This window comes from Dama dama, chromosome 5, assembly GCF_033118175.1.
Source record: "Dama dama isolate Ldn47 chromosome 5, ASM3311817v1, whole genome shotgun sequence".
NCBI classification, from domain to species: Eukaryota; Metazoa; Chordata; class Mammalia; order Artiodactyla; family Cervidae; genus Dama; species Dama dama.
Window position 1 is genome coordinate 18,178,047 of NC_083685.1, and position 11,361 is coordinate 18,189,407.

Genomic DNA, 11,361 nt, shown 5'->3' on the forward strand with positions numbered 1-11,361 from the left:
TAGAGGATGAATCATGATTGGTTCCCACTAATCCTAGTAACCCTATTTCCCTTTGTCAATGATTGGTCAAAAGATGAGCATGTGACCCAGATCTGGCCAATGGAACTTCAGGAGAAGTCTATTCCTATTCCTTTATGACAAAAAGAGCTTGTCCCTAGTCCCCTTTCTTTTGCTTTTGGAGATTATTGTGAAAGAATGATAGTTGATGCTGGAGCAACCATCCTATGATCATGAGGAGAAATATCACTGTCACACTAAAGAGAGTGAAGAAGAAATATGGGGGGAAATTTAGGTCCTCACTGACACTGTTTGCCACTGCCCCATTCTTAGAACAGCCTACCTCTTGGCTTCTTGTTAAGTGAAATAGTTAAGTGTCACTACTGTTTAAGGTACCCTTATCAAGTATTTTCTTCATTGCAGCCTACAGCATTCCTGCCTTACATGACCCACTACCTTGAAAATGATTCTCAAGTTGCTGGGTGACAGGACAGTCACTGAGGCGATAGGACCTTTGACATTTCCCTAACATGTTCTAGGGGGTTTCTAGAGGGTTTGGAGACTAACTGAATTTTGGTAAATCACATCTGAAGGAAAATATCTATTTCTGGAAAATTTCCACAGACAGGGAAGTAGAGTAAAGACTAAAGTTCTATAGCTTGTTTATTTCTGGAAAAGCCCTCAACGTAGGCCTAGAGGCTATAGCAGGATTTATTAGACTGAAAAAATTTGGGCAAAGGATACTCACTTTAGGACCTCTTTAAATTATAGAATTTTGTGCAGCTCCAATTTCATATGGTCCAGGAGCTTTTCTATATCTAAAGACTCTTTTGATCCTAAGTGGATCTGTAATGCACCTTTCTAAAAGTATGACTAAAGGATATATGACATTCACTGACAATGTGATTTCTCCCTCTGATCTTCAGTCTCCTCATCTGTCGAATGGAGATACTCACCCACATCCTCAGTACAAAATAATGTATATAAAGCTCTTTGCGCAGAAGCCTAGCACATAATAGGTGCCTGATGAATGTAACTTGTCTGTGAATCAAGATTTTTAAGTATCAGTTTATCTTGCCCTTGAGCTAATTGGTTGTGTTGTATGTTTTCCCCCAAGAACTGGAGACTCCATCAACTTTTACCTTGTTGCTTGATACACATACATACACACAGAGAAAGAACCAGGCTCCTCCTGGGACACTGGCTTTTCTCCAGCTTCTAGACACCAACACAGACCCTTCTGAGCCCTCTGGGCTGGGCCCACTCTGTTCCCTGGGAAGAGATCCACCCTCATTCACACAGCTTGGACTTCAGAGAGCCCTGCAGGGTGTCCTGGCCCCTGGCACACCACCCTCTTGGTCAGGGTTCTCAAACTCAAGGCCCAAGGGGCAAATTCAACCTGCCTTCAGTTCTGGTTAGCAGGCAGTGTTTTAAAATGTGAATGTGGGTCATGCTGTCTCTCTCCTGACTACAGGCTCTATTCCTCCCCATTGCCTAACTTCTCCTCCCCTCCATTCCCACATTTCCTGTATTGGGAGCCAGCAAGAATTTGAGTATGCAATTCTTGGGAGGAATCTCAAAGCTGCCCATGCAATGGAAAGTGTTAAGAAATCCAGAGGTCCGGGTCAGGGAGCATCATGAAAGTGCCTCCAGCTCCCTGGACCTCCCGCTACCTACTACAGTATCGGTAATCCTGGGCACATGATTAGCTCTTAGCAAATACTATTGGAATGAATGAAGTCTCCTAGTGGGTGGAGACTTTATTGTCTAATATTTAATTAGTTGAGGTAGAGGGGGCAGGCTCCTCCTCTGCTGCTGAATTTTAACAATCTGCCCTTAAAAGAAAATCCTGACCCCCGGAAGGGCTCTGCAGGGCCCCTGGGACAGTTTACTATGTGGATTATAAAGGCCAAGTCTGAAAGAGAAGGATCCTACCAAAATTAAGTCAAGGCTGCATAACCTGGTGGAATGTTAAAACATGCTTGCAGCGCTAAGCGGGGCGCAGAACACAAATTTTTAAAAATTGGGATAGTTTCGGGGGGGAGTGAAAGTTTGTTGGGCTTCCTTGGAGTTATTTGACACACTGTAATTTATTTATGTTTAATTGAGGGGGGTCAGGATATTTTCCAAGTTGAGGGGCAGCTAAACCTCTGACGTCGGGGACCAGGGGCAGCCACCAGGTATTTGATTTCCCCAGCAGGGGGCGCTGTGACGCAGCAGGCGCGGCTGCAAGCGCAGAGACACTCACCAGCGGCGGCCTGCAGGACCGCTCCCACCGCGTGTCCGACGTCGGCCGCAGCTGCGTGTCGGACGGCGCTGGGAGAACTGCTAGCTGCACCGCTGTGCTGGCCCGCGCCGACCCCAAGCCCCAGGTCCGGGCGTTCTCGGGCCCCTGGAACGGCGCCTTTGTGACTCGCACAGACGGACGTTCTCCCCTGGAAGGTGCTGGGAGGGTGCAGAGCCCTGAAGTGAGAAGCAGAACAGCCCATCAGAAGAAGGGGTTTTTTCCGGAGGGCAAGAGAGGTAGCGACACTCTCCTCGGAGACACCCCTGACAGACTAATTGAACCCTCACAGCACTGCTTGACTCAATGACCGTTATCCTTCCGTGACTTGGCCACTCACACCGCCATTCAGGCTCCAATGTCCTCTCTTATTCACACGAATCTCCTCCCGCCTCACATTCGAGGTCCTTACAGCAATCCTACTGGGTGCATAATTTACATACACAAATGCAAAGGAACCCAGATCTTCCTGCTTTGGAAACAAATACCCACAAGTGCAGGGGAATTTGTCCATCAGTTTTCTTCAGGAGCACCCACCCTCATCCTCTGTGAGCTTAACATGGGGCACCCCAGTCTGATCCTGTTTACCTATGACCAGCACCATAGGTGGTCAGCATTTTTCACTGGCCTAACTGTGTTTGATTGTTTAAAGATAAACATTTCTTCATACAAATGGCCCTGAAATACAAGCCAACCACTTCCTCTGAGGCTAAACTCAAGAAGCAGCCACACTGCTGAAGGGAACAGATTACTGGTTTTCTAGGGTAATTTTGATGCTTGTGATTTCCACCTTACCTCCAGCCACTTGAATGAATGGTAGCTCAGTCTCACTAAGCTCTCCATTCTCTTATCCCTAAACTCTTGGGACAAGATGTGTTTTAGAAGTTACTGTGTTTGGGGTTTCAGAAAGGTGCTTTGGTGCACAAGGAAGCATGTTGCCCCTGATGTTGCTGGCAACCATGTAACAGTGAGGGAAGTTAGTGGGACAGTGTATATTACAAATGAGATTTGGGCAACATGTCAAAATGAAACACACTGACATTTCTGCAAGAAAACATGAATATTAATAAGAAGTAGAATAAATAAAGATCATAAGCAGCTTCATGTCAGGCCTTGATGACTCACACAAAGTGTTTTGGGACAAGTGTTACCAGTCTCATTTTACAGATGAGGAAGCTGAGGCTCAGAGAAACAGAATGACTTTTACAGTTAGTGGAGGATCCAGGATTTGAACCCAGAGCTGCCTCTAGAGACTCATGCTTCATCACAATTCTGAGTGAATCCACAGCTCCAAGCCTGAGAAGTTCTGGTAGCTGGTATCTACCATCTCTCTGATATTTAAAGGGCTGCTCTAGCCCTCAGCTCCATATATAGCCCAATGACTCATAATTTCAAGTGTCAACGACTGAAAAATGATTAAGTTCAATTAGGTTCAGGACTTGTTAAAAATAGGCTTCCCTCAGAAGAATTTACTCTCTCTGCCTTTATGGGCACAGATTTCAGCAGCCTCCATGCAGAGAAGTGCAAGGCTTTTTAAATTAGAACATGCCAGAATCAATTCTGCTAAAGGGATCTTCAGCTCCGTCAGCGGGGCTTGGAGCAGAGTGAGATGCCAACTTGCCAAAATGATGAGCCAGCGGTGAGAAGTGTTGGTGATAGCAGCATCTACAGAATGGAGGAGGAAATTAGAATCAGGCTACAGAGGGGCTAGGCAAAGGCATTTGGCCACAGACCAGGAAGCTGATTGTCCAAATGACTCTTTGACAAGGGATCAGAAACCCACCTGAAATAACTCAAAATGATATTTTTTTCTCTCCAGCATCTGCTCCCCTTCCGCCTTCCCAACAGATCCCAATTTGTTCAGGTAACCATCCCTCTCCCATTCAGCCTATGTGACCAGGAGAAATTGATTTTCGCACACATCTCCAGAATCACTCTCAATTACTCTTAGCCCGTCACAGCTATCCCATCCTCCTTGCCAATGATTGGACCTGGAAGCTAATTTTAAGCCAGTTTGTGCATAGCATTCTCCTGGAGATTGCAACTGGCCCAGGAATTGGCACATAACTGATAGTGGCCTAGTCAGACAGAAAGGAAGAATTTACAGGCCAGGGCTTTTTTTCTAGCTCCACAGATGGGAACAAGGAAGCACGTTGCCCTGCTGTTGCTGGCAGCCCTCCTGTAACCATAAGGGAAGGAAATGTGAGATCAAAGCCAACATGTTATACAGGGGGGAGCCTAAAGAGAATGGCAGAACAATGTGGCTGGAACTCCAATCATACCATACCTGAAATCTACCTTGGTTCCACACGTCTTGTTTTTGGTGTTTTTTTTTTTTTTTCTTTTTGGCCATCCCAAAAGGCATGTGGGATCTTAGTTCCCTAACCAAGGATCAAACCTGTGCCCCCGTCCTGGGAGCTCAGAGTCTTAACCACTGGACCATCATGGAAGTGCCACACTTCTTGTTAAAGAGGTTAACACATTTTTTTGTTTAAGCCAATCCAGATTTCTATTTCTTCTAGCCAAAAGTATACTAAACTATATGAATATCATGGTTATAGCATGTAAACCGGAGGCAGATCCCCATGAGGAACAAGAACCAAGAACTAGAAAGCTGTCAGAAATCAAAATAGCTCCTCTCTCCAGCCCTCTCTCTCTTTTGAATCACCTGATCTCTCAACTTGGTCTCTTATTTTTAAAGACAAATTTCTCCTCCCCTCAGCTTGCTTCTTATGAATTCCCATTTTAAAGTCCACATTAAAAGAAATCAAGGTCTTCTGAATTTCAACTTCCCAGAAAAAAGAACCCAAATCCAAACCCAGTCTGGATTTGGTGTCCACTGTTGTGGCCAGGGGGCCACTATCAGGTGACAAAACTGCCCTTCCCCAGGGACTGTGAAAATAATTCTCAAAACAGGTGAGGGCACAGTCATAAAATGGAGAGAACTCTGGACCAGGTGTTACGATATCCAGATTCTAGTCCTAGCTCTGCCATTGAAGTGTGGTATGCTCTTAGGAAAGTCAGTTGACCTCTCTGAGCCTTAATTTCTTCAGAAATTAAGAGGTTACCCCCTCCAGCCCAGCACTGCTGAGCAGCCTAATGGCCATGCTGGTGACATGTGGTGTCACCCAACCCTGCCTTCTGCTATGACGGACTGGACAAGAACCCCTCGCCCAAGTTAGACAGGATTTACACCCAAAAAAGTCCCTGGGAAACAAAAGACTGATGAATAGGGGGTGCGAGAGCCAGGAGACTGTGTGAAGTCAGGGCTGGAGCAGCCAGTTTTCCCCAAGTGTATGCACTTCTCACAAAGAGTCGGACACAACTGAAGTGACTTAGTGTGTGCGTGTGTGTGCAAGCACGCACACACACACACACACACACACACACTGCTCAGAGGCTGACTACACACAAAGCCCTTCCCTCATGTCTTCCTTGCTGACAAAATCCTGATTTGTATTCTAGAATTGAGTATAGAACACTGAATCTACAGAAGGTGAGCCCACTGAAATCTTGGGGGCAGCCAATGAGATGTGAGGGAGAGTCCACTGGGAGGTTTGGGACAGATCCAAATGCTAGCTGAACCTCCACTGCACAGAGGTGTGAGCTGAAGTGCCGGGCCCAGGGGCAGAGGGATCTGAATTGTATTCCGGCCGCAGACCTGTAAACCCACCCAAGACTCCACGACTGCCCAAATGCCTGTAATAATCTCCATGTCTCCACACACCAGCTTCTGTCATTTGCAGTCAGAAACATCATCTATCAAGAGAGTGGGCATTATTGGTATTTAAAATCTTCAGATTATTCGCTAATGGGATCCAGAACTGCCCCACTCCTGGCCTCCCTTTCACTGAAGCCAGAGTTGCCAATTATTATCTCAGTGGCAGACTTCTGAGATAAGAAACCTGTACACTCTACAGAAAGTAATGCAGTCTTATACAGCAAGACTGATAAACATGTTTATACTCTTCAACCCAGGAAACCTAAACCTGAAGATTCATCCTAAGAAAACAAGCCAATGGCAAAAAAAAAGAAAAAAAAAAATTTAAAGAAAAATCCATAGACACAAAGATGCCCATTGTAACATTATCTCTACAGGAGAATGAACCTGTGCTTTTGGGGTCAGAATCCAGGCTCTTTGGTGAAGGAGAGTTGAGCAGTGATAACTGGAAGGGGACTCAAGAGGCTTCTGGAGTGCTGGGAAAATTCTGTTTCTTGATCTGGTTACATGGATAAGCTCCCTTGTGAAAATTCATCAAGCTGTGCACTTCTGACATGTCCCTTTTATATATGTATGAAAGTGAAAGTTGCTCAGTCTATCTGACTCTTTGCAACCCTATGGACTATACAGCCCACAGAATTCTCCAGGCCAGAATACTGGAGAGGGTAGCCTTTCACTTCTCCAGGGGATCTTCCCAACCCAGAGATCGAACCGGGGTCTCCTGCCTTGCAGGCAGATTCTTTACCAGCTAAGCCACAAGGGAAACCCAAGAATACTGGAGTGGGTAGCCTATCCCTTCTCCAGCAGATCTTCCTGACCCAGGAATTGAACCAGGGTCTCCTGCATTGTAGGCGGATTCTTTACCAACTGAGCTATCTCGGAAGCCCCAATATATATGTATATTGCACTTCAGTGGGCTTCCCTGATGGCTCAGCGGGTAAAGAATCTGCCTGCAATGCAGGACACACAGGAGATTTGGGTTCAATCATCACTGGTTGGGAAGATCCCCTGGAGGAGGAAATGGCAACCCACTCCAGTATTCTGGCCTGAAAAATCCCACAGACAGAGGAGCTTGGCGGGCTACAATCCAAAGGGTTGCAAAGAGTCAGACATGACTGAGCACACACACATACACATACATACATAAACACTTCAATAAAACAGCTCTCTACAAAGAAGAACAACAGGAGGATTTTTTTGTGAGGGGAGGTGGTGACCACACCAGTTCCTTGTCTGGTTTCTTCCTGCCTTTCTGTAGTAATGGTTTCCCTCTGATGCTAATCTCTCAGAGCTTCTACCTCCCTTCTCTGGTCCCCTAACCCTGAACACTCTGACAGTAGTCCCTTCTTTAAAGTCCCTTGAGCATCTGAACTGGTTTCAGTTTTCTTGCAGGACTCTGTTGCAGCCCCCTGCCCCATCCCCTGTGACAAGGAAGTGACCTTCCTGGATGCAATGCTGCAGAAAGTTTGCCCTCCAGAGAGGATGGGAACCAGCCCAGGAGTGAAGCCAGCATTAATTTCAATTTGGCACTAGGAGCTGTGCCAAACCTTTCTATCTTTTTGAAAAAGTGAATAACTGGGCTCTCCCTGCTTCCCATATGTGCTCTCATCCTCTCCCTGCCATGGTCCCACCCCTGTGGGTGAGGCACTGAACAGGTAGGAGGCATGCTGAGCTAGGAGAGAGACACAGAGGGAAAGAGAACACGGGATGCCACTACGTTACGCTGGTGCCCCAGCAGCATACACACCCACCATGTCACTCAACTGCTCTAAGGAAAGATCATCTCTGTCTGGTCTCATCTTCATGGGGAAACTGAAGCTTCACTGTGGGAGACACTGACGTTTCCTTCCCCTTTATCTACTCTTTCTCCTTCCTTCCATTTCTACTTTTTTTAAACAAATTTTTATTTATTTACCTCTGGCTGTGCTGGGTCTTCGTTGGCTTTCGCTAGTTGCAGTGAGTAGAAGCTACTCTCTATTTACGGTGCTCAGTAGTTGGGCTACACAACTTAGTTGCCCCAAGGCATGCATGTGGAATCATCCCGGACCAGGGATCGAACTCTTGTCCCTTGCATTGGCAGGTGGATTCCTAACCAGTGGACCACCAGGGAAGTCCTCCTTCCTTCCTTTTCTTACTTTTAATGGGATAACAGCTCCCCTTGAATAGGAGTTGAGTTTGTGACTTGATTTGATCCATAGAATGCCACAGAGTGATACTGTTCCAGTTCTAGGGATAGGCCTTAAGAAGGCCTGGCAGCCTCCACTTTTACCCTGGAAGGTGTGAAAGACACTTGGTCACTCAGAGATCACCATGCTGTGAGGAAGCCCAAGCTAGCCACATGAAGAGGTCACACAGAAGAGCATCAAGGCCCTAGACATGTGAGTGAAGCTTTCTTGGATCTGCCATCCTGGTTGATCTGCCAGCTGACTGCAATAATATTGTACAGAAGATACAAAAGACACAGTTCAGCACTCTAAATAGGGCTTATATTCTAATTAGGGAAATTGATGTCTGCTGGGACAAGACTCAAGTGGTTTGCTCCAAGCACAGCCCAGTGCCCCCTTAATGTCAAGGGTGACACAGCCCTGGGTGAGCTCAGGGTCACAGGTTCCCAGACCCTGGGCATTGTCTCTCCTCCTGAGAATGCTCTCTGGGCAGATCCTGAGCCAGCCTGGGGCTGGCTGGGGTGCAGGGTGAGGCAACTAGAAGGTGAAAACCAAATGCCAAAGTCAGCAGTAGGACTGGCCAGAGAAGTGGGCTCCTGGGGCAGAATCTGGGGTTTTTTCCCAGACTGCTGAGCTCCAGAACTGGGCTGCCCTCCAGAGAGCCTGCAACCTTGAGTGGGAGGCAAGGTTTCCCAGTAAAAGCGGCTGAGCCATTTTAAATACCTGCTTTTCCTTATCTGCCCCACCTTGAGTTTCTGGAACAGGAGCAAGAAAGGCCAGCCCACAGGGTACATGGGTGGTAAATTTGGGCTTCAATCTGACAGGATCAAGTGCAAATCTCAACTTTGCCTCTTACAGCTCTATAACGTGAGGCAAGTCCCATCCCCTCTCTGAGCCTCAGTTTCTCTTCTGAGAAACAGGAGTAATAACTATACCTACCCATGGACTCTCTGAAAAGCATGCCTTAGGTTAGCACATAGTAAATGCACAATAACTTGCTAGATATTATTATTCAAGAAAATCTAGTTAAGGACCTGATAAGGGTTGACAGTGGGGAAGGAGAGCTGAGTATAGTTTTTGGGTCTTTCCAAGGACACACCAGTAGATTGTACAACTGGCCATAAATATTCACTGCCCATCCCATGTTGAACTCAGATGTGGTCATGCGACTTACTTTGGCCTATGAAATCTGGACAGAAGTGACGCATTATGTCTGGGCCGAAGCTTTAAGAGCTGGTATGTGGTCTACCAGGCTCTCTCGCCTCTGCCACAACACCTGGTGGGCTCCACCACAACTTCCAGGTGGGCTGCTCCCTTACTCTGGATCTCAGAGTAGGCATGGAGTGTGTGATCAGGGTGGCTGACAGAAAAACAGAAACCACAGCAGCCATTTTAACAGAATTAGAATGGATGTTGAAGGACAAAAAAAAAAGCAAAGGAGCGCAACTAGACAACACAGAGATGCTGACTGCAGGAAGCAGACACTCTCCCCGGGGCTGGCAGACAAAGGGTAGAGATTGGAGTGTCAGAACCCAGAGCCTTGGAGGAGAGGCCCCCTCGAGGCTGTAACTCAGACCGCCGAGTGGGGAGTGCCTGACACTTGTGGAGACATAAGGAGGCCGGTTCTAGAGGTATGTGTATAAAACCAGAGACTGGAACCACTAGCCACTGCCAGGATGCAGAAGTGTTGCTTGGATGACCTTGACCTGAACAGACAATAGAAGGAAGGAGCAAGTCACTTCTCTTTCCTCCAGCCTGCCCCCTATTGGGAGAACCTACCAGGAGCAGCTGACAAGGAAGGAAGGTGGCTGGTCTCAGCCCCAGCATCACAAAGCAAAGCATGGGAGGGGAAATTTAGAGCTGAGAGACAGCAGCTTAATAACTAACATGTGGAGTGAGAGTGAGAAATAAACACTTGTTTTAAGCCACTGAGTTCATGGGGCTCTTTGTTACTCAGCAGAGCCTAGTCCCTCCTGATTATCCTGTAGCCTAGCCCCCAAGCCTGAATCCTAAATTCCCTCCAAGTGCAATGTGGGGGCTTCCCTTCTTACTTCTTTACCTCCTCACCTGCCTCATATCAAATGTCTTCCCTTTCTAAGAAGTTCTAGAAGCCTCCAGGCTGTATACTGTCATCCTGCTTATTTAACTTATATGCAGAGTACATCATGTGAAATGCCAGACTGGATGAAGCACAAGCTGGAATCAAGATTGCCGGGAGGAATATCAATAACCTCAGATACGCAGATGACACCATCCTTATGGCAGAAAGTGAAGAACTAAAGAGCCTCTTGATGAAAGTGAAAGAGAAGAGTGAAAAAGTTGGCTTAAAACTCAACATTCAAAAAATGAAGATCATGGCATCCAGTCCCATCACTTCATGGCAAATAGATGGGGAAACAATGGAAACAGTGACAGACTTTATTTTCTTGGGCTCCAAAATCACTGCAGATGGTGACTGCAGCCATGAAATCAAAAGATGCTTGCTCCGTGGAAGAAAAGCTATGACCAATCTAGACAGCATATTAAAAAGCAGAGACATCATTTTACCAACAAAGGTTTGTCTAGTCAAAGCTATGATTTTTCCAGTATTCATGTATGGATGTGAGAGTTGGACTATAAAGAAAGCTGAGCTACTACCAAATGCAATCTACAGATTTAATGCAATCCCTATCAAATTACCAATGGCATTTTTCACAGAACTAGAACAAAAAATTTCACAATTCATATGGAAACACAAAAGACCCCAAATAGCCAAAGCAGTCTTGAGAAAGAAGAATGGAGCTGAAGGAATCAAGCTTCCTGACTTAAGGTTATACTACAAAGCTACAGTCATCAAGACAGTATGGTACTGGCACAAAAACAGAAATATAGACCAATGGAACAAGACAGGAAGCCCAGAAATAAACCCATGCACCTATGGGTACCTTATTTTTGACAAAGAAGGCAAGAATATAAAATGGGGCAAAGACAGCCTTTTCAATAAATGGTGCTGGGAAAACTGGAAAGCTACATGTAAAAGAATGAAACTAGAACACTTCCTAACACCATACACAAAGATAAATTCAAAATGGATTAAAGACCTAAATGTAAGACCAGAAACTATAAAACTCTTAAGAGGAAAACATAGGCAGAACACTCAATGACATAAATCAAAGCAAGATCCTCTATGACCCACCTCCTAGAGTTAAGAAAAT